Source organism: Oncorhynchus clarkii, chromosome 30 (genome assembly GCF_045791955.1).
Source record: "Oncorhynchus clarkii lewisi isolate Uvic-CL-2024 chromosome 30, UVic_Ocla_1.0, whole genome shotgun sequence".
Taxonomy (NCBI): Eukaryota; Metazoa; Chordata; class Actinopteri; order Salmoniformes; family Salmonidae; genus Oncorhynchus; species Oncorhynchus clarkii.
In genome coordinates this window covers 18,884,550-18,908,612 of record NC_092176.1, presented here as the reverse complement: position 1 = coordinate 18,908,612, position 24,063 = coordinate 18,884,550, and positions in this window count along the sequence as shown.

The window sequence follows — 24,063 nt, the reverse complement described above, 5'->3', positions numbered from 1 at the left end:
GAGCCCAGTGATGAAATCAAAAAAGGGAGGAAAAAAGTAAACAGGGTTGAACAGGTCATTGTATTTGGTTGGGGGTTGCCGTGGTAACACGGTGCATGGATATTGTGGGAGAGGAATGCAGCCCTTCTGCCTGCGGTTTGGAGGGGAGGTTAACACTTCTCTTTCTCAACTGCTGAACGGCGCTGCAACATCTGGGGAGAGGAGAGAAGAGATGGAGCTTTAATTAACCACACTCGGGGATGAAAGGAATACTGGTTGACTATCAGGGAAATTGTTGGAAAACAAGTACAATATGTAATTGCCCAGGTCTGTTGAATATTGTGGGCCCAATTGTTTTTGTTGTTGTGTTGTTTTCACCAACAACCCAAAGGAGAGAAAGAAGGACTTTCTGAGGGGCAGGAGATGAACATAAAGAATGAATATGGGAAGGGAAGGTACTAGGACATTTTTTGGGGTTTTACCATGGCTTTCCATTCCCTCCTGGTGTATGTCTATCAGATCCTACCAGGGACATGGGGTTGAGTGAGATTAAGCAGGCCGCTGAGGTGCTGTACACTTAATTAATACTGTAGCGTCCTTGTCATCTAGGGCAGTGGTTCCCAACCTTTTTTGGTTATTGTACAGTGCCTTGCAAAAGTATTCGGCCCCCTTGAACTTTGCGACCTTTGCCACATTTCAGGCTTCAAACATAAAGATATAAAACTGTATTTTTTTGTGAAGAATCAACAACAAGTGGGACACAATCAAGAAGTGAAACTACATTTATTGGATATTTCAAACTTTTTTAACAAATCAAAAACTGAAAAATTGGGCGTGCAAAATTATTCAGCCCCCTTTAGTTAATACTTTGTAGCGCCACCTTTTGCTGCGATTACAGCTGTAAGTCGCTTGGGGTATGTCTCTATCAGTTTTGCACATCGAGAGACTGACATTTTTTCTCATTCCTCCTTGCAAAACAGCTCGAGCTCAGTGAGGTTGGATGGAGAGCATTTGTGAACAGCATTTTTCAGTTCTTTCCACAGATTCTCGATTGGATTCAGGTCTGGACTTTTACTTGGCCATTCTAACACCTGGATATGTTTATTTTTGAACCATTCCATTGTAGATTTTGCTTTATGTTTTGGATCATTGTCTTGTTGGAAGACAAATCTCCGTCCCAGTCTCAGGTCTTTTGCAGACTCCATCAGGTTTTCTTCCAGAATGGTCCTGTATTTGGCTCCATCCATCTTCCCATCAATTTTAACCATCTTCCCTGTCCCTGCTGAAGAAAAGCAGGCCCAAACCATGATGCTGCCACCACCATGTTTGACAGTGGGGATGGTGTGTTCAGCTGTGTTGCTTTTACGCCAAACATAACGTTTTGCATTGTTGCCAAAAAGTTCAATTTTGGTTTCATCTGACCAGAGCACCTTCTTCCACATGTTTGGTGTGTCTCCCAGGTGGCTTGTGGCAAAATTTAAACAACACTTTTTATGGATATCTTTAAGAAATGGCTTTCTTCTTGCCACTCTTCCATAAAGGCCAGATTTGTGCAATATACGACTGATTGTTGTCCTATGGACAGAGTCTCCCACCTCAGCTGTAGATCTCTGCAGTTCATCCAGAGTGATCATGGGCCTCTTGGCTGCATCTCTGATCAGTCTTCTCCTTGTATGAGCTGAAAGTTTAGAGGGACGGCCAGGTCTTGGTAGATTTGCAGTGGTCTGATACTCCTTCCATTTCAATATTATCGCTTGCACAGTGCTCCTTGGGATGTTTAAAGCTTGGGAAATATTTGTGTATCCAAATCCAGCTTTAAACTTCTTCACAACAGTATCTCGGACCTGCCTGGTGTGTTCCTTGTTCTTCATGATGCTCTCTGCGCTTTTAACGGACCTCTGAGACTATCACAGTGCAGGTGCATTTATACAGAGACTTGATTACACACAGGTGGATTGTATTTATCATCATTAGTCATTTAGGTCAACATTGGATCATTCAGAGATCCTCACTGAACTTCTGGAGGAGTTTGCTGCACTGAAAGTAAAGGGGCTGAATAATTTTGCACGCCCAATTTTTCAGTTTTTGATTTGTTAAAAAAGTTTGAAATATCCAATAAATGTCGTTCCACTTCATGATTGTGTCCCACTTGTTGTTGATTCTTCACAAAAAAAATACAGTTTTATACCTTTATGTTTGAAGCCTGAAATGTGGCAAAAGGTCGCAAAGTTCAAGGGGGGCGAATACTTTCGCAAGGCACTGTACCACCAACTGAATTTAGCTCTGCCCTGAAGTACCCCCTCATGTGCATTTTACTAGTAGGCCTATGGTCTCATGAGTCTTATCAAGTGTGGATAGACCAAGATCCCTCAGAGGTCCTAGTATCCCTGGTTGGGAACCACTGATCTAGGGCATGTCATTATTTCCCTCACTCTTCAATACAAGTGTATACTGTATATTACAGTCAAGCCCACTTGACTTCTAGAAGTGCCACTTACTTCCTGAATGTTTTAATACCATACTCAACGACAGAGTCACAAGAATATTAAAAAACTCAGCAAAAAAAGAAATGTCCCATTTTCAGGACCCTGTCAAAAAATAATTTGTTAAAAATCCAAATAACTTCACAGATCTTCACTGTAAAGGGTTTAAACTCTGTTTCACATGCTTGTTCAATTAACCATAAACAATTAATGAACATGCACCTGTGGAACGGTCGTTAAGACACTAACAGCTTACAGATGGTAGGCAATTAAGGTCACCGTTATCAAAACTTAGGACACTAAAGAGGCCTTTCTACTGACTCTGATAAACACCAAAAGAAAGATGCCCAGGGTCCCTGCTCATCTGCGTGAACGTGCCTTAGGCATGCTGCAAGAAGGCATGAGGACTGCAGACGTGGCCAAGGCAAAAAATTGCAATGCCCGTACTGTGAGACGCTTAAGACAGCGCTACAAGGAGACAGGACAGACAGCTGATCATCCTCGCAGTGGCAGACCATGTGTAGCAAGACCTGTGGGACAGGTACAGGATGGCAACAACAACCAGGAATGAACAAATCCTCTGTCGGTGCTCAGACTGTCCGCAATAGGCTGAGAGAGGCTGGACTGAGGGCTTGTAGGCCTGTTGTAAGGCAGGTCCTCACCAGACATCTCCGGCAACAACGTCGCCTATGGGCACAAACGCACCGTTGCTGGATCAGATAGGACTGTCCAAAAGTGCTCTTCACTGACGAGTTGCGGTTTTGTCTCACCAGGGGTGGTGGTCGGATTCGCGTTTTATCGTTGAAGGAATGAGCATTACACCAAGGCCTGTACTCTGGAGCAGGATCGATTTGGAGGTGGAGGGTACGTCATGGTCTGGGGCGGTGTGTCACAGCGTCATTGGACTGAGCTTGTTGTCATTGCAGGCAATCTCAACGCTGTGCGTTACAGAGAAGACATCCTCCTCCCCCATGTGGTACCCTTCCTGCAGGGTCATCCTGACATGACCTTCCAGCATGACAATGCCACCAGCCATACTGCTCGTTCTGTGTGTGATTTCCTGCAAGACAGGAATGTCAGTGTTCTGCCATGGCCAGCGAAGAACCCGGATCTCAATCCCATTGAGCACGTCTGGGACCTGTTGTATAGGAGGCTGAGGCTGAGGGCTAGGGTCAATCCCTTCAGAAATGTCCGGGAACTTGCAGGTGCCTTGGTGGAAGAGTTGGGTAACATCTCACAGCAAGAACTCATCCATGAGGAGGAGATGCACTGCAGTACTTAATGGAGCTGGTGGCCACACCAGAAACTGACTGTTACTTTTGATTTTGACCCTCCCTTTGTTCAGAGACACATTATTCCATTTATGTTAGTCACATGTCTGTGGAACTTGTTCAGTTTATGTTGTTCAGTTGTTGAATCTTGTTATGTTCATACAAATATTTACACATTTGCTAAAAATCAACGCAGTTGACAGTGAGAGGACGTTTCTTTTTTGCTGAGTTTATTTTAAATCGTATAACAATTAGAGAATTGGTTTAGATTTCTGAGGGACAGTGGGGTTGAGACACAGGGAGGAAGTAGGGAGGGAGAAGCCAATTTGGTGAAGAATGGTGTTTGGGAGAGCCTGGCTGTGGCCTGTTGATAAGAGGCTCTTATTCTCCTCTGTTCATGACAGAATTCAGCCTGGTCTCATAGACTAGATGTAGCATAGTAAACAAAAACCAGAGCTGCACAAATTAGTGTGCTATGCTATGTTTGGTATGGTTGCATAAGACATAAGGTTGCTTAAGGCAAAAATGTAAGGAGGGTGGGTGGGTTGGTGTATAATGCTAACCTCTAGCAACCAAGTCACTTTTTTTGCGCTCCCCAAAAAGACATGTCCTCTTAAAACTGCTTATAACACAACATTCTAACAACATACATGTGTTACTTAGACTTATTAAGGAAAGGTCCAGGATGGAGGGGGGCATGACTTTAAAAATGGCGGAGATATTTCAATTTTAAATTCATATTAAGTCTTCCAGTGTTAACCTAACTCCTAACGCTAACCTTAACCCCTAACCCTTACACTAGCCTAGCTAATATTAGCTACCTAGCTAACGTTAGCATTCACCACCTTGCTAATGTTAGCCTAAACAAATTGGAATTCGTAACATAGCATATTTATTTCAAATTTGTAATATATTGTACCAATTGGAACTCGTAACATATCATACTAATTGTAAATGTAACTTACCATACGAAAAGTATGACGGACAAATGAGTAGATAACATACCAGAAGGCGAGGTCAGTACAGGTGCATCAAAGCTGGGACCGAGAGACTGAAAAACAGTTTCTATCTCAAGGCCATCAGACTGTTAAACAGCCACCACTAACATTGAGTGGCTGCTGCCAACACACTGACACTGACTCAACTCCAGCCACTTTAATAATGGGAATTGATGGGAAATTATGTAAATATATCACTAGCCACTTTAAACAGTTCTACCTTATATAATGTTACTTACCCTACATTATTCATCTCATATGCATACGTATATACTGTACTCTATATCATCGACTGTATCCTTATGTAATACATGTATCACTAGCCACTTTAACTATGCCACTTTGTTTACATACTCATCTCATATGTATATACTGTACTCGATACCATCTACTGTATCTTGCCTATGCTGCTCTGTACCATCACTCATTCATACAGTGCCTTGCGAAAGTATTCAGCCCCCTTGAACTTTGCGACCTTTTGCCACATTTCAGGCTTCAAACATAAAGATATAAAACTGTATCTTTTGTGAAGAATCAACAACAAGTGGGACACAATCATGAAGTGGAACGACATTTATTGTATATTTCAAACATTTTTAACAAATCAAATACTGAAAAATTGGGCGTGCAAAATTATTCAGCCCCCTTAAGTTAATACTTTGTAGCGCCACCTTTTGCTGCGATTACAGCTGTAAGTCGCTTGGGGTATGTCTCTATCAGTTTTGCACATCGAGAGACTGACATTTTTCCCCATTCCTCCTTGCAAAACAGCTCGAGCTCAGTGAGGTTGGATGAAGAGCATTTGTGAACAGCAGTTTTCAGTTCTTTCCACAGATTCTCGATTGGATTCAGGTCTGGACTTTGACTTGGCCATTCTAACACCTGGATATGTTTATTTTTGAACCATTCCATTGTAGATTTTGCTTTATGTTTTGGATCATTGCCTTGTTGGATGACAAATCTCCGTCCCAGTCTCAGGTCTTTTGCAGACTCCGTCAGGTTTTCTTCCAGAATGGTCCTGTATTTGGCTCCATCCATCTTCCCATCAATTTTAACCATCTTCCCTGTCCCTGCTGAAGAAAAGCAGGCCCAAACCATGATGCTGCCACCACCATGTTTGACAGTGGGGATGGTGTGTTCAGCTGTGTTGCTTTTACGCCAAACATAACGTTTTGCATTGTTGCCAAAAAGTTCAATTTTGGTTTCATCTGACCAGAGCACCTTCTTCCACATGTTTGGTGTGTATCCCAGGTGGCTTGTGGCAAACTTTAAACGACACTTTTTATGGATATCTTTAAGAAATGGCTTTCTTCTTGCCACTCTTCCATAAAGGCCAGATTTGTGCAATATACGACTGATTGTTGTCCTATGGACAGAGTCTCCCACCTCGGCTGTAGATCTCTGCAGTTCATCCAGAGTGATCATGGGCCTCTTGGCTGCATCTCTGATCAGTCTTCTCCTTGTATGAGCTGAAAGTTTAGAGGGACGGCCAGGTCTTGGTAGATTTGCAGTGGTCTGATACTCCTTCCATTTCAATATTATCGCTTGCACAGTGCTCCTTGGGATGTTTAAAGCTTGGGAAATATTTTTGTATCCAAATCCGGCTTTAAACTTCTTCACAACAGTATCTCGGACCTGCCTGGTGTGTTCCTTGTTCTTCATGATGCTCTCTGCGCTTTTAACGGACCTCTGAGACTATCACAGTGCAGGTGCATTTATACGGAGACTTGATTACACACAGGTGGATTGTATTTATCATCATTAGTCATTTAGGTCAACATTGTATCATTCAGAGATCCTCACTGAACTTCTGGAGAGAGTTTGCTGCACTGAAAGTAAAGGGGCTGAATAATTTTGCACACCCAATTTTTCAGTTTTTGATTTGTTAAAAAAGTTTGAAATATCCAATAAATGTCGTTCCACTTCATGATTGTGTCCCACTTGTTGTTGATTCTTCACAAAAAATACAGTTTTATATCTTTATGTTTGAAGCCTGAAATGTGGCAAAAGGTCGCAAAGTTCAAGGGGGCCGAATACTTTCGCAAGGCACTGTATATCCTTATGTACATATTCTTTATCCCCTTACACTGTGTACAAGACAGTAGTTTTGGAATTGTTAGTTAGATTACTTGTTGGTTATTACTGCATTGTCGGAACTAGAAGCACAAGCATTTCGCTACACTCGCATTAACATCTGCTAACCATGTGTATGTGACAAATAAAATTTGATTTGATTTGATAGCATACTAATTTTAGTGTTCAGATTTTTGTTTACTATGTTACGTCTACCCCGAGTCCAGGTTGCATGGGGAGGCCTTGTCTCTGGCCCCATTAGCAGCCAGGCCTACAAGCCCCTGCCTTTTCACCAGCAGTTGCCTTCAATGGGGGGCTGAAATGGAATGGCTACTTAGCCCAAGATTACCCGATTGAAAGGGTAGCTGTCATGGGAAGGATGAGGCCCCGGTGAAGGGGAGGGACTGTGGGGGAGGGATGGAGGAAGAAGGGAGGAGGGGGAGTGAGCGATTTTGGTCCTGTCTCTCTGTCGAGAGGAACGTGTTTTTGTGAGATTAAACCAGGAGAGAGTGTTTATTAAAGCCATGTAGAGGAAGAGAGAGAGAGAGCATGCGAGTGGGAGAATTTGAGAGATGAGAGGAGGAGGAGGAGTAAGAGGGGATGAAGGAGGGGGACCAGGGGAAGAATAGAGTACAGCGCCAGAAGAATGAGTGTGGCGACAAGGAGCCCGCCTCTCTCTTTTATTCAGACTGTTTTTCTCTCTTTGTTTATTTGTTTTTTTTTTTGCTGAATGTTCCATGCAGAGCCAGTGGAGAGCTCCACAAATCTTCTCCCTCCATGGAGATCCCTGCCATCTTCTCTATGCACTGCTCTGGCCTATTCAGGAAAACAATACTCCTGCCTTTATTTGTCTTAAGAGCTCGCTCTCTCTATCTCTGAAATAAAAGTTTAGCATTGTGTTCTAGGATAATTATGTAGGAGTTTTTTCCTGCTAATCTACAAGCTTCATGTCATTCAGTGTGTCTTCTATCTCTGCTGGGCTGATGTATGCAACCCCCTGCATGGCCTCGCACCCCACCACATGAGGAAGAGCCACATTGCATTACAGTCCTGCCCAGTCCCTGCCAGGGATGCCCCAGACCCCATGCAGCACCTGTTAAGAGCCCCTCTGGGACCAGACCACAGTGCCATATGACTGACTTTATGGAACCTATTATTAGTGTTTATGCACTGGCACTTACTCGGACGACAAGCTTCTTGTCTCTCCCTATGTGCAGTGAGGCGGCTAAAGCCGCGCTTGCACGTTATAATGTTATGGTTATGTTTCTTTTCTCAATCGTTAACTCTATGGCAATTTTACAGGGTTTTAATTGAGTTGTAATTTTGACTAAATGAAAGCATGTACGGGTTTAATATTGCTTGCACATTGGATCTAATTGAAAACAGGCACATGACTTCCATGCTTGACAAAGCCTTAGGTATCGAAGGGCCATGCAGAACAGTTGCAAATCATTTGCCCAATTTGTTTTTCATATTTGTTATTTGACAGTTTCCCGGTTTACAGATTTTTCACGTCTATTTGAACATGTTTAAGGTGAGAAATGGGATCACCACACACAAAGTCTATAGACAAGCAAATACACACATGTCACATGCGTATACAGACACACAACATTTTGGATTGCACTGTGCACGATCACATTACCTCATCTATCATGAATTTCAGAGGCCAGAAAGCTGACATGCATGCAATTGTTATTTTAAATGGCCGTCTGTGAAAGCTGGTCCACTCAGCCAGTTGGGTTGGGAGGAAGGGGCTGAGGAGGATGCATGGGGGCAGGTGGTGCATTAGGAGCACGAGGGTTAAAACATTTCCTTTCTTCTGAGAAATCTATTGCCCTAAATTATTTGTTACACCATCGCCTCTTTAACATTTTGTCCACCAACAGTATTTTGTTTCAGATATACACTACCGGTCAAAGGTTTTAGAACACCTACTCATTCAAGGGTTTTTCTTTATTTGTACTATTTTCTACTTTGCAGAATAATAGTGAAGACATCAAAACTATGAAATAGCAGATATGGAATCACGTAGTAACCAAAAAAGTATTAAACAAATCAAAATATATTTTATATTTCAGATTCTCCAAATAGCCACCCTCTGCCTTTATGACAGCTTTTCACACACTTGGCATTCTCTCAACCAGCTTCACCTGGAATGCTTTTCCAACAGTCTTGAAGGAGTTCCCACATATGCTGAGCACTTGTTGGCTGCTTTTCCTTCACTCTGTAATCTGACTCATCCCAAACCATCTCAATTTGGTTTAGGTCAGGGGATTGTGGAGGCCAGGTCATCTGATGCAGCATCTATCTCCTTCTTGGTGAAATAGCCCTTACACAGCCTGGAGGTGTGTTGGATCATTGTCCTGTTGAAAGCAAATGATAGTCCTACTAAGCACAAACCAGATGGGATGGCGTATCGCTGCAGAATGCTGTGGTAGCCATGCTGGTTAAGTGTTCCTTGAATTTTAAATAAATCACTGACAGTGTCACCAGTAAAGCACCCCCACACCATAATACCTCCTCCTCCATGCTTTACGGTGGGAAATACACATGCGGAGATCATCCATTCACCCACACCACATCTCACAAAGACAAGGAGGTTGTGACCAAAAATTGGCAATTTGGACTCCAGACCAAAGGACAAATTTCCACCAGTCTAATGTTCGTTGCTCATGTTTCTTGGCCCAAGCAAGTCTCTTCTTCTTATTGGTTTCCTTTAGTAGTCATTTCTTTGCAGCAATTCGACCATGAAGGCCTGATTCACACAGTCTCCTCTGAACAGTTGATGTTGAGATGTGTCTGTTACTTAAATTTCTGAGGCTTGTAACTCTAATGAACTTATCCTCTGCAGCAGATGTAACTCTAGGTCTTCCTTTCCTGTGGCGGTCCTCATGAGAGCCCGTTTCCTCACAATGCTTGAGGGTTTTTGCAACTGCACTTGAAGAAATCTTCAAAGTTCTTTAAATTTTCCGTATTGACTGATCTTCATGTCTTAAAATAATGATGGACTGTCGTTTCTCTTTGCTTTTTTGAGCTGTTCTTGCCATAATATGGACTTGGTCTTTTACCAAATAGGGCTTTCTTCTGTGTACCCCCTCCCCTCTACCATGTCACAACACAACTGACTGGCTCAAATGCATTTAGAAGGAAAGAAATTCCACAAATTAACTTTTGACAAGGCAAACCTGTTAATTGAAATGCATTCCAGGTGACCTTATGAAGCTGGTTGAGAGAATGCCAAGAGTGTGCAAAGCTGTCATCAAGGCAAAGGGTGGCAACTTTGAAGAATCTGAAATATAAAATATATTTAGATTTTTTAACACTTCTTTGGTTTCTACCTGATTCCATATGTGTTATTTCATAGTTTTGATGTCTTCACTATTTTTCTATAATGTAGAAAATAGTCAAAACAAAGAAAAACCCTTGAATGAATAGGTGTTCTAAAACTTTTAACCGGTAGTGTAAGTGATTGCATTGGTATGTTTGTAGGTCATTTGATCAGATGTCATAAATGTATCCCTTGTTACCATCTCTCTGCAGACAGTCCACACTTGGATGGCTAATGTGTGTGTGGGAGAATATTTAATCTCTGTACAGGCACTATGCCAGGAGATGCAGACACCCACCCTCCACTCCCCTTCCCCTCCTCGTCCCCTCCTCTCTCACGTTCTACACCCCAGGTTAATTAAACTTCCCCATCTTCCTTAAAGTATGCTTTTAAACAAAGGGCAACATGTCATTTAATTAAGTTTAAGTCCTCATAATGATGGACTGATACAGTATGTGTGTGAGTTCTTGCATTTACGGCCACGTGTGTGTGTGGAATGGAGGGTGTCTGTGTGCGTGTGTGCTTGCATGCATATATGTGCGTGTGTGTGTGTTTGCATATGTGTGTGTACATGTGTGATTATTTGGGTTTATGCTGTAAAACAGTGTAGGAATTCGGAAGTCACTTATCAATGAAGTCTATTGAAACACTTCCTGACATATCTGTAACAACATGTCTGAACCTGATCTAGTGTGTACTGCACTGTGCTGGGCTGTACTGTACTGTACTGTACTATGCTGTGATGTGCTCTGCTGTGCTGTACTGTACTGTACAGAAGAGGAGAGGAGAAGACAGGAGAGGAGAGGAGCCATAATAGCCCTCAGTCTCTGGTTTCCTCCGTTCATAGCCTGCAGGCCACAGTCTACATTCCTCTGCAATGATGCATAATACTGAGGATCCATGAGGTTAAGTGTGAACGGAGCAGGCTGCCTTGCGGCACTCATCAGATACAGTAGGGAGGGGTTACTCACACCAGTTACCAGGGCAACTTCAACTTGGTCCAATGTAACGAGAAGAGCCTCTCCCCCTCTCTTCTCCTCTTAGTCACTCTTTTATTTCTTCCTCTCTTCTCCTTTCCTCTGTTCCTGTCCTCACTCCCTCTTCCCTCCCTCCTTCCCTCTGTTCCTCCCTCCCTCCGTACCTCCGTACCTCCCTCCCTCCATTACTCTCTCCCTTCCTCCCCCCATGGCTGTGTGATTTATATGGAGTGAGCCTTCCTCTTTCTCTCAGGGTGAGACTGTGCTTTGGGCAGCCAGCCAGAGGGCCTTCATTAATTGGATGTCAGTAATCTGGTCACCTTGAGAGATAGTTAAAAGGGCAACACTCTATTAGCTTTGGTTTATGGTGAGCAAATTAACACGTGCACACACACACACACATACTTGGGCAAACACACACACACACACACACACAAAATGGTGCTAAATCATATTTAGATATTGTATATTATAGCAACACTCCACAATGGTGACCTATATTTCTAAAATGATAATAATACAACTTTGTTTAAAATGGGTTTAAAATGTGTAGGTTGAACTTTGTTGGTTAGCTACCTGCAGAGTCCTGCAGGGTGGTATGGTAACGTCATGATTTGGGATTATGTTTCATTGACAATCTGACAGCACAGTTGCAATCACCAATGCTCTGGATAACATGAAAACAGCCTAACCAGCCCTGCTAGGGTGAGTAAAAGGGTCAGAGTGGGGTGTTCTCTCATTATGTGTCTGGAAGTACATAGCAAGCAAGCCAATGTTAGCCAGTTCGCTTGACTGCTCGACTGCCATCGTGAAATCAGAACGTTTGGATCAACCCTACTCATCGGCCAGATGTCCAGTGTGCGCTCTGAACGCTCCGAGAGCGAAACGCTCTGAATTTACGAGAATTTACAAATGGACAATCTGACAGCACAGTTGCAGTCACCAATGCTTTGGATAACAGAACAGCCTAACCAGCTCTGCTAGGGCAAGTAATGTTCAGTGATCTGTTCTCTCATTTGTGTCTGGAAGTAGCTAGCAGGTTAGTTGGGTGCTTGACTGCTGTTGTTAGTACAGAACCCTCAGATCAACCCTTAAAGAGATGGATGGGGCTAAATCTTAAGAGGGTGTGAACGATGCTGATTGGGTGTAGACAAAGAAGGGCTCTCCAGTAGTAGTACCAAAAGATTCAAAGGCGGTTTATTATCTTACAAAGCAGAATTACTTTCCCATTGTTCCTCAACTGTTGTGTATGATATACCATTTAGTAGCTCTGAGTCTCTACTTTTATCGAAAAAAGACCATTTCAAATTTTGCTACATACAGTATGACCGATTTGAGCCTGTCGGTCACATTTTGTATCGGTGAAAATAACAGTCATCACTGAATCTACTGACCAAGAATGAATTTTGACATTATTTATACAGTAATATCATTAATTTATAGCAATGACACTTCTTTAGAATGAACCTGCTCATAAAACATGGCGTTTGTACTAGCACAGACACTGATGGCCAATTAGCTTCTTCTAACCCTGCACTAGATTGGAAAACTAGCACATGGAGATGCTAAGCTTTTTTTCCCAAATTGTGGGTGGATTCATATCGTCTTGGATTGTTTCCTTTTCCAGAGTTTTCCTTTGCCTGTCTTTTTTCATGTTTACACTACCTTTCAAACGTTTGGGGTCACTTAGAAATGTCCTTGTTTTTGAAAGAAAAGCAACAAAAAAATGTCCATTAAAATGACATCAAATTGATCAAAAATACAGAACAATATTTTTCACATGGAATAGCCTTCATTTCTCAGAACAAGAATAGACGAGTTTCAGAAGAAAGTTATTTGTTTCTGGCCATTTTGAGCCTGTAATCGAACCCACAAATGCTGATGCTCCAGATACTCAACAGGTCTAAAGAAAGCCCGTTTTATTGCTTCTGTAATTAGCACAAAAGTTTTCGGCTGTGCTAACATATTTGCAAAAGGGTTTTCTGATGATCAATTAGCCTTTTAAAATGATAAACTTGGATTAACTAACACAACGTGCCATTGGAACACAGGAGTGATGGTTGCTGATCATGGGCTTCTGTACGCCTATGTAGATATTCCATAAAAAATCTGCAGTTTCCAGCTACAATAGTCATTTACAACATTAACTTCTTAGTGATCCCTTCGCGCGCCAATCCCGTTAGCGGGATTGATTTGACAACACCCAGTGAAATAGCAGTGCGCCAAATTCAAAAACAGTAATACTCATAATAATAATTCATAAATCATACAAGTGTTATACATCAGTTTAAAGATGAACTCCGTGTTAATCCAGCCACAGTGTCAGATTTCAAAAATACTTTACAGTGAAAGCAAACCATGTGATTATCTTTGTGCACACTTTTCATCCAGATGTGAAAATAGTGCCCCCTAGCCTTAATATCAACACTGTATTTCTGATCAATTTTATGTTATTTTAATGGACATAAAATGTGCTTTTCTTTAAAAAACAAGGACATTTCTAAGTGACCCTAAACTTTTGAACGGTAGTGTATATGAATAGCTTTGTTTTTGTTGTATTGTTCTCGGCCACTCAATTAGCTTGAGTATCTTTCTAGTTATTTCAGAGGGGTGAGAGGTGGGGGGACTGGAGACTTGGGGTGTATGTGGACCAGATGTTTGTGCCCAGATGAGGGATGGAGGGGGTTATGGGGAGGGGTTAGGGAGTAGGGGGTAGGATGGGTGGACTACAGAAAGGGGAACATGCCTGGTTTCAATTAGGCAGGGGGGGGGGGGGGGGGGGCAGCTTTGGACTGCTGTAAAAAAAAAAGGAGACAGTTAGTTAAAAATGAGACGGAGGACAGTCAGGTGATGCGGGGGAAAATATTGTCAAGTGCACATCTTCCTCTCTATGCTATGTGAATAAGATAAGCCACCCTGAATCCATACACAGGTGAGGTTAATAAGGCAGTAATACAGGATATTTGCTGGACTAAAGTCCTTTTTAATTGATGATGGGTTTACATATTTCTTACCCAGGGTGTGGCTGCAGTATGTGATCTCTGTGCATAATAAATGTTTAAATCGATTTAAAAGCTTAATTTTTGGGGAACAATGATGTAATCTCTGTCCTAGGCATACAGTAGAGAGAACCAAAGAAAAGGTGTCTTGTTGCACAGGGAATAGAGAAGGTTCGGACTGACTTCGCAACTTACCAGTGCAACCCGGAAAACACATTACTGGACATGTGCTACAATAGAAAAGCATGGTGTTATGTACTAACAGCATAGCGTTAATTGCTTAGTTACTAAAACATACTGTATGTGCTAGTGGACAATAACATCTGCAATTCATATTAAGCTACAGCATTGTCTTATTTCAAAATATGATGCTAAAGAAAACAATCAGTACATCAATATTGACACAAAAACCTGGTACGTCATCCAAACAAGGTGATATGTAATAATTGTATCTTACTTATATTTATTAATGATCACTAAGAATGTATTCACAATTATTGCATGGTGACACAATACACAATACACCCACACATAACACCAATGTGTAAAAAGTTAAGGTATTACAAAACAGATGACAACCTAGTCTTGGTCATATTGATCTGTTGGTTTGGACTTTGACCATCATCTCATTAACATGGTTGTGTTAAAACATATGTAAGTGTATTGACAGAGGAGCAAAGGACCAGACTGCTGAGACGAGGGGCCCCAGCCCAGGTAAGTCGGTAATTAGGATTATATGTCTTCTTTAAATGACCCTGTCTCTCAGGCCTTCCACATTTAGACCCCTATAGAGTTACACAAGATTCAAAGCACTTTTCCATCTTTACCCACTAATACATTTCTGAAATTGTGCATGGTTCCCCTGTCCCTGGAACACTTCATCCCACTCCAGAAGGGGGGTTTGGGATGCAAGCCAGTCAGCCAGTTATCCACTTTTTGCCTTTACTGTGTATTCATTTGTCTCTTCAATTAGCTTTTTGGGAAATTCTGTATATTCTGTCTCTAAAAGGGCCAGAGAGGGGGATTTTGTCTGTGTTATTTTTATTTATGTTATCACTTTAACCAGAGTATAGAAGCACGATGTCATGTTACTGAATAGCTTTGGTGTCTCCTCTACTTTTGACACAACAGGCCTGTGTCCAATCCAGAGATCTTCCCCCTGACCTTTGACCCTGAAATCCTGTAAGGAAAGGAAGAGAAAGGCATTGGTCTCAGCAGAGGGAGCGGCAGAAGGGGGTGGCTGTCTATAGCTGCTGACGGAAAGTTGTTTTTTTCTCCATTTTTTTTGCTTCTTCTTGAGACTAACTTTATTCTAAACACTTGAAAATCTTCCACATGTGCAAGCAATTACGTTTCACGACTGACTCTGGGTGGGAGAGACACAAACACATACCCACATGCACACACACAAACGCATGCACACACACATTCACTTTAACAACAACATATTTACATAGTTAGAGATTAAGATGACACTCTGGCTCTCTGATGGCTTCAGGATCTTTCATCTATACAGGTCCAGTTTAAGTGAACTTACAGTGGTTTAATTGTTTCAAAAGAGTTACAGCATCTTGTTAACTTCTGGAAAAATGTTGGCAGCTAAAAGATTCAGCGCCTTTCTAAGGACAACCCACCTATAAATAACTGTAAAAGTCACTTTGAAAACTTCTTGCCATTATAGAAAGGTACTGCTGTAGCCTTGCTCAAAGTTGGTTGGCAAGCACCTCAACCAAACAGCAAATAAATAAAAGTTTAACTGTCCATAAAGAACCAGGGATAGATTGCCGTAGAATTTCAACAGAGATTTGATTTGTAACTTTTTATTTCTCACATCATGTCGCTCTTCACGGGACATCACTGTTGATTCAGTTAAAAGTCAACTTACGGAACTACCGTGAATGCATTCTAATAATGTATGCTATTTTACATCTTTTGCCGATTTTAGGAGCAAATCGAAGACCCTTGGAACATTTCCAATACTTTATTATTGTACACGTGATACTTTTGGTCACAGTGCTACCTGGCCTGTGATAGTTTACCTTAGAGTAGATTGATCCAACTATATGCATAGCTCAAACAGACCTTAAAATCCTCAAACCAATGACATGTCACCTTACACCTTGGCCAGTGAGCTACTGAGGTAGCCCCTACTCACATCAACAAGCCCCATGCTCCACCACCAAATTAAATCAGCGTGGAGAAAAAAAACAGAAATCTGTTTCCTCTGAAGAGCCTATTTATTTGCTCTCTGAGAAGGGTCGTCCAGGCAGAAATGGCTGGGAGAAGCCTCAACTGGTGTGTCCTGGAAAAACTTCCTCGGAACCAAGTGAGATGAAGGACATTCCTCAATGGCCTATGCCGCTTATTATTAAGCCAATGGCTTAATCAAGTAGGTCAGGTTTTCAGACTCTCCATTGAGTCATCTATTGTAGAGTGACATTGCTCACAAATACTTACAGCGACAATATTCCATGCACTACTGTATTTGCACAACCAGCTTGGATCATCAGAATCAGAACACCAAGCAGTGGGTGGCAAGAGCAGGTTGGTTACAGATGTCTACATAGATTACTGATGATAAATGTGTCCGTCCAGATTTAAGGCTCTCCCTTTCATCAATCTACCCCCAAACAAACCCCTCCGCTAATAAATAGTTGCCACTGGTTCCGAGCAAGCACTGACATTTATACCTTTGAGAGCCGTTGGCCATTAGTGTGTGGTTGCCTTCACATGCGCTCCACATTAACAACAATTTAGTTAATTAGTTAACAGTGTTTTGTATACCAAGGGCTAATTCATTAAGTGGATGTCAGGCAGACATGTGGTGGCTTTTATTTAATTATCTTGTGCACTTTTGCCCCTCTCTCAGTTGTAGTGTCCATTGACTGTGATGTTGTGTTGCACTTCGGTGAAATTGCAACGGCCAATAAATTCAGAGGAACCGCCTTGTATCCTAATGTCTTTATTAACTTTTGAATTCCTAACAGTAGTCTATTTCTGAACATGTACCCTTTCTATACAATATAACGCAACCTGATGAAAGCCCTGTTCCATAGGGAATTTGACATGCCCAAAAAATCACTGTGGTAGCGTTGGTGATAATGATTTGAAAAATTATAAACGCTCACGTTGAATGTAATTTAAAAGCAATTATAGGATCACTAACTTTTTCAATCCAATCCACCTAGAGTAGGTGTTGAATGCCATATCTTTGGAAATGTTGGCCAATGGAATAATTAAAGGAAGTGTAGCACTTATTTCTCAATGCCAGAAATGCATATATTAGTAACTTAGACCTCTTTGGGCTGAGATCCCGCTAACGGGATCGATATGACAACAGCCAGTGAAAGTCAGGGTGCCAAATTCAAAACAACAGAAATCCCATAATTAGAATTCCTCAAACATACAAGTATTTTACACCATTTTAAAGATACACTTCGTGTTAATCCCACCACAGTGTCCGATTTCAAAAGGCTTTGCAGCGAAAGCAAACCAAACGATTATGTTAGGTCATAGCCAAGTCACAGAAAAACACAGCCATTTTTCCAGCCAAAGAGAGGAGTCACAAAAAGCAGAAATATAGATCACATTAATCACTAACCTTTGATGATCTTCATCAGATGACACTCATAGGACTTCATGTTACACAAAACAAATCCAAACTCACGACGCGCGTGCAAGTCCAGCGGAAAGTACGGACGAAAAGTCCAAAAAGTTATATTACAGGTCGTAGAAACATGTTAAACGAAGTATAGAATCATTCTTTAGGATGTTTTTATCATAAATCTTCAATAATGTTCCAACTGGAGAATTCCTTTGTCTGTAGAAATGCAATGGAACAGAGTTCGCTCTCACGTGAACGAGCGTGGTCAGCTCATGCCACTCTGCCTGAGCCCTGACTCATTCCCCTCTCATTCGCCCCCACTTCACAGTAGAAGCATCAAACAAGGTTCTAAAGATTGTTGACATCTAGTGGAAGCCTTAGGAAGTGCAACATGACCAAATTGACAGTGTGTATGCGATAGGCCAAGAGTTGAAAAACTACAAACCTCAGATTTCCCACTTCCTGGTTGGATTTTCTCTCAGGTTTTTGCCAGCCATATGAGTTCTGTTATACTCACAGACATCATACAAACAGTTTTAGAAACTTCAGAGTGTTTTCTATCTAAATATACTAATAATATGCATATCTTAGCTTCTGGGACTGAGTAGCAGGCAGTTTACTCTGGGCACCTCTGGGCACCTTATTCATCCAAGCTACTCAATACTGCCCCCAAGCCATAAGAAGTTAGAGCACCCCAATAAAACATTGTAAAACTACAAACTCTTGAATCAATTGTTATAATATTATAATGTAGTTCTAAAAGTTGGGTTTGAGGTTTTTTCCAAATCAGCTTTAACTTCGGAAAAACGGCTATCAACAATGGAAGGCGTGATTCAGCAAGAAGTTGCTTCTCAAGGTATATGCTATACCTACCATCAAGGTGGCTTCTAAAGCATCTCAAACCACCAGCACCACCAGCAGAGACCCAGCATTATCATGGGCTTCAGTGAGCATGGAAGTCAACCGGGTAAGTGAAAGAGCTAGCTAGCTTGCTATCTCTATGCTAATGTTGGCTAGCTTTATCACATTTAGCTCACTTTTTCCATCTAAATAACACTGATACAACTAACCAAATGTAAACATGTCTGCCAGCTGTTGGTAGCTTACTGCTGATGCTGTCATACTATAGATATTACAAGCCTATGGGAAAAAGTAGTTTGGCTGCGACGGAGGTCACTGTATAGAGAAAGTTTTTAAGGTGTTTTTGGGGGCTGTGCGTTGTGGTAATTCGGCAATTGTGTGGCTATGGGGGAGTTTTCTATACAGCTTGCAGAGTGCGGGCTAAACTAAAATGCAATGCTTTGGCCATTTATCCAATCGCGGATATTGTGGCATTTCAGAGAAGCCCTAGAGCCATTCTTTCTTTGGATGAGTGGATTGTGGATTTTGCATTTTTTGATCTTAGGATCAATGTTGTCAGAGTTGCTTCTTGTTGAAGAGGCAGCTGCTAACATTAGCTTGCTATAACTAGCTATCCTCTTCCTCACTTTCTGAATGAATTTGTGGCTCTTTCTTTCAAGGTAAAATAATAAGTTTTGTTTTGTTTGTGTACTGCCATATTATGTTAACATAGCTACGTTTGTAACTGGTACAGGCTAGTAAATATTCTCAACCTAGACAGCTAATGTTATACGGCAAGCTAAAAACGGGGAAAGAGGGAGGAGAGAATTCACTTTCTGTTTCATCTGTTGCTGGCTTGCTAATGTTCACTCAAATACATATTTCCACATCTAATTGATGAAAATATATTTTTATTCTATAAAGATTTGAATTGTGTCTATTTTGTGAATATTGCAGAAAAATCATGACAGACATTTTCCACTTACCACGTACAGTAGGCTATTGTCAATATGTTCCTCCACCGTGTGAGTCATAGAAGTTCGGGGCTTTCCGGCAGTCTTCTTTGTTTTTATATGCGGGAGCATAAATTGTAAAATTGTAAACTAATACATCATTTTTAAAGTTAGAATCCATGTATATTAGTTAATATACAGCACCAACTACATACATATCTGTTACCTGGACTTGAATGAAATGTTAGTCAATCATTTGGAGGGGGACAAGGCTCACAGGCAGGGCAGGTGGAGTAAACATATAGGTAGGTAGGAGAAGGTATGGAGGCCTGAAAATCAGTGTTAGGGAAGCTACTCTGAAAATATAGTTTACCAAGCTACAAATGACTTCACTCTGGAAGATGTTAAGCTACACTAAAGCTATTCTTAAGAAAAATATAGCTTATTTAATTAAAGTTACTTAGAAAAAGTTCCAGTAGTAAGCTACACCGCTAAATGGCAAAAAAGTAATTAACCACCAAAAACAATGCTTAGATTTGAATATAGTTCAACTGCTACCAAGCTACTGCAAATGTAGTGAAATCATTTGTTGAACTACATGTAGTTCACTACTCCCCAACACTGCTGATAATACAGACAGAAAATTACAAGAAGTGTAGATATTCTGTCATTTCTGTAGTGATATTATGGATGTCTTCTATGTAAGGATGTCTTCTCTAATTTTATATTAACCAATGCCATCCAATAATGTATCCTGACATGTTTCTTCACTGATTGCACTGATAAGCGACATGCTTTGCCAAAAACACACTATACATAAAGCATACTGTGATGTTATTCTCTGTGTTTTAGAGACAGATAATCACAGACACATTCACACACAGGCTCTCCCCTCCAGTTTTGCCACAAGGCGCAGTTTTCCAGCTGTTTAAACCGCTGCTGAAATTAGCTGCTCAGCCATTGGAAGGGAAGACAGGCAGGATACCAGTAGTTACTGTTTGATTGGCAGAGTAGCTGCAATTAGCAGGTTGGATCTCTCTTTTATATGAACATGTATGAAAACAGCTCAGAGAAGCACACTGTGGTTTAACCCCACACACTGATCCAGGAGCTGTGGTATTGTGAGCTGATTTCGATCTTCTGCTGCTACCCACCCAACCCACATGGGCCAACCCAGAGTCTCTAAACTCTGATGAGGAACTGTGCAGTGATAGAGATGTGCTATTATGAGTTGGGTGTTGTAGGAGTCCATTATATACCTGTACAGTGTCATTGGTCATGACCAAGCCAATATCAAGGTTGAATAATCACCTGTCACTGTCCTGCTCTTTTCTGATTCTCGTGGCATTATCATAAGCAATAGAAACAGAACAGAGTTAATAGCACAAAGAGTATAGAGGCATCCGTTTACAGGCCTCTGTGTGTCTACTCCTCCCAGCAGCACTCAGGAGAGGTTTAGCAGTGGTCTCCTTCCTTATCAAAGCACATTTAACAGGGGGTAATCCAATCAGGTGGGATAACAGGGCTGCTCTCTCTGCTCTGCTCTGTGTGGAGGAGGATCAGGGGACTCCTCTGCTTCCCATTACTGTGTGTCTCTCTCTCCAGCCGGGGCTATCCTAATCCCATTTCCCCATCTAAAGCCTTAACCCAAACAAGCACACAGGACAATAATCTCTGGTCACACTCCTGCGGGCTGCCCCCGGCCCCTGATTCTGCTAATGGAGAATCTCTCTCTATCTCTGTTTGTCTGTCTGTCTGTCTCTCTCTGTCTCCGTCTCTCTCTCCCTCTCTCTGTCGCTCTCTCTCTAAATCTCTCTCTCTATTTCTCTCTCTCTCTCTCTCTCTCTCTCTCTCTGTCGCTCTCTCTCTAAATCTCTCTCCCTCTCTCTGTATTTACCCCTCTTTGTATTCTCTTCATCTCTGTTTATAAGTAACGTTACTGTATGTCTGTTTTCATTCTTCATTTTTCTCTTTCAACACTCATAAATAACCACAGAGTGCTGGTGAGAATCTGGACAGCACATATCCGATGTTTTCAATTGAGCATGTCAACAGCATTGTTTGTGAGCATGTTTGAATACCAGTTGTCTGATTGTTGTTGCCAAATACAACAACAATGCCTAACAGAAAAATATAACAAAACAATTTGATGCCGAAAGGGTAAAAAGGTGGGGATTTGCTTGGCTGCATCCCTCGTCTGTCTCTCTGTCATTGTATAGGCACATGCGACCCAGATGCAGATAAAGCTCTCGGTCTGGATGAGTCTGATCCAAGGACTGGCTTCTCCAGATGCCACCCTCAGTGTCTCAGATCACTTACACGCTCTGATGGACTCTCTCAGCTTCATCCACAGTTCTCAATTCTCTTTCTTTGTTTCGATCAGAGAGATGTGGCCCCAACTTTCTAATAAATACCAATTGAAAATGGCTGGCTGGTGCAGTACGCTTCAAACAATACTGTTCCATTCTGAGTTTTCATGTTCCATATAGAAGCCATTATTCTTTGTCTCGTGTCTTTGTGTGAATGTGTTAATAACGATTGCTGAATGTTTTGTGGATGAGGAGGAAAATCTTTATGTTCTGGTATCTGTGGAAGTAAAATGTGTGGGCCTAGTAATATTTGACAAATCATCATCATAGGCCACCAGCTCTACTTTTGTGTTTCTTTTAGATGCATTTGGACAAAGGAGATGAAGGGCTGTGGTCTATCATGGAACACAATCTCCAGACAGGTAGAAGATGGCCAACAGTGGTGCTCTCTCGTGACGAAGCCTTATGTTCCACATACGAACAAAGAGGATTAAGTAAAGTAAAGTAAGTATCAAATCAAATCAAAGTTTATTTGTCACGTGCGCTGATGTAAGGAGTGCGAACTGGCGACAGAGAAGTCCGACGCAGGAGAGCAATAACTGTGTTTCCTGGAGGGGCAGTTTATTAACAAAACCCACAGGAAAACAGAACAATAAAATAAATGGGTACATAACCCAACGCACACCAGGACAGACGTGCACAAGCACTTACAACAAACAATCACCCACAAGGACATGAGGGGGAACAGAGGGTTAAATACACAACATGTAATTGATGGGATTGGAACCAGGTGTGATTGAAGACAAGACAAAACCAAAGGAAAATGAAAAGAGGATCAGCGATGGCTAAAAGGTTGGTGACTTCGACCACCGAACGCCGCCCGAACAAGGAGAGGGACCAACTCCGGTGGAAGTCGTGACAGCCGAATACAACAGGTAGACCTTACAGTGAAATGCTTACTTAGTAGAGAGAACAGTCTTTGACTAGGGTGGCTGGGGTCTTTGACAATTTTTAGGGCCTTCCTCTGACATCGCCTGGTGTAGAGGTCCTGGATGGCAGGCAGCTTAGCCCCAGTGATGTACTGGGCCGTACGCACTTCCCTCTGTAGTGCCTTGCGGTCGGAGGCCAAGCAGTTGCCGTACCAGGCAGCAATACAAAAAGTCAGGATGCTCTCGATGTTGCAGCTGTAGAACCTTTTGAGGATCTGAGGACCCATGACAAATCTTGTTAGTTTCCTGAGGGGGCATAGGCTTTGTCGTGCCCTCTTCACGACTGTCTTGGTGTGTTTGGACCATTCTAGTTTGTTGGTGATGTGGACACCAAGGAACATAAAGCTATCAACCCGCTCCATTACAGACCTGTCGATGAGAATGGGGGAGTGCTCGGTCCTCCTTTTCCTGTAGTTCATAATCATCTCCTTAGTCTTGGTTACGTTGAGGGATAGGTTGTTATTCTGGCACCACCTGGCCAGGTCTCTGACCTCCTCCCTATAGCCTGTCTCGTCATTTTTGGTGATCAGGCCTACTGTTGTGTCATCTGCAAACGTAATGACGGTGTTGGAGTCGGGCCTGGCCATGCAGTCGTGGGTGAACAGGGAGTACAGGAGGGGACTGAACACACACCACTGAGGGTGAACACACACCCCAGTGTTGAGCATCAGCGTGGCAGCGTGGCTACCCTCACCACCTGGGGGCGGCCTGTCAGGAAGTCCAGGATCCAGTTGCAGAGGGAGGTGTTTAGTCCCAGGATCCTTAGCTTAGTGATGAGCTTTGAGGGTAATATGGTGTTGAATGATGAGCTGTAGTCAATGAATAGCATTCTCATGTAGGTTTTACTTTTGTCCAGGTGGGAAAGGGCAGTGTGGAGTGCAATAGAGATTGCATCATCTGTGGATCTATTTGGGCGGTATGCAAATTGGAGTGGGTCTAGGGTGTCCCACATATGCTGAGCACTTGTTGGCTGCTTTTCCTTCACTCTGCCGTCCAACTCATTTTGGTGTCCTTCAGTCGTGTTTTTTGCAGAAATCTACCTTGAAGTCTCCTCTGAACAGTTGATGTTGAGATGTGTCTGTTACCTGAACTCTGTGAAGCATTTATTTGGGCTGCAACTTCTGAGGCTGGTAACTCCAATGAACTTATCCTCTGCAGCAGAGGTAACTCTGGGTCTTCCTTTCCTGTGGTGGTCCTCATGAGAGCCAGTTTCATCATAACGCTTGATGGTTTTTGTGACTGCACTTGAAGAAATGT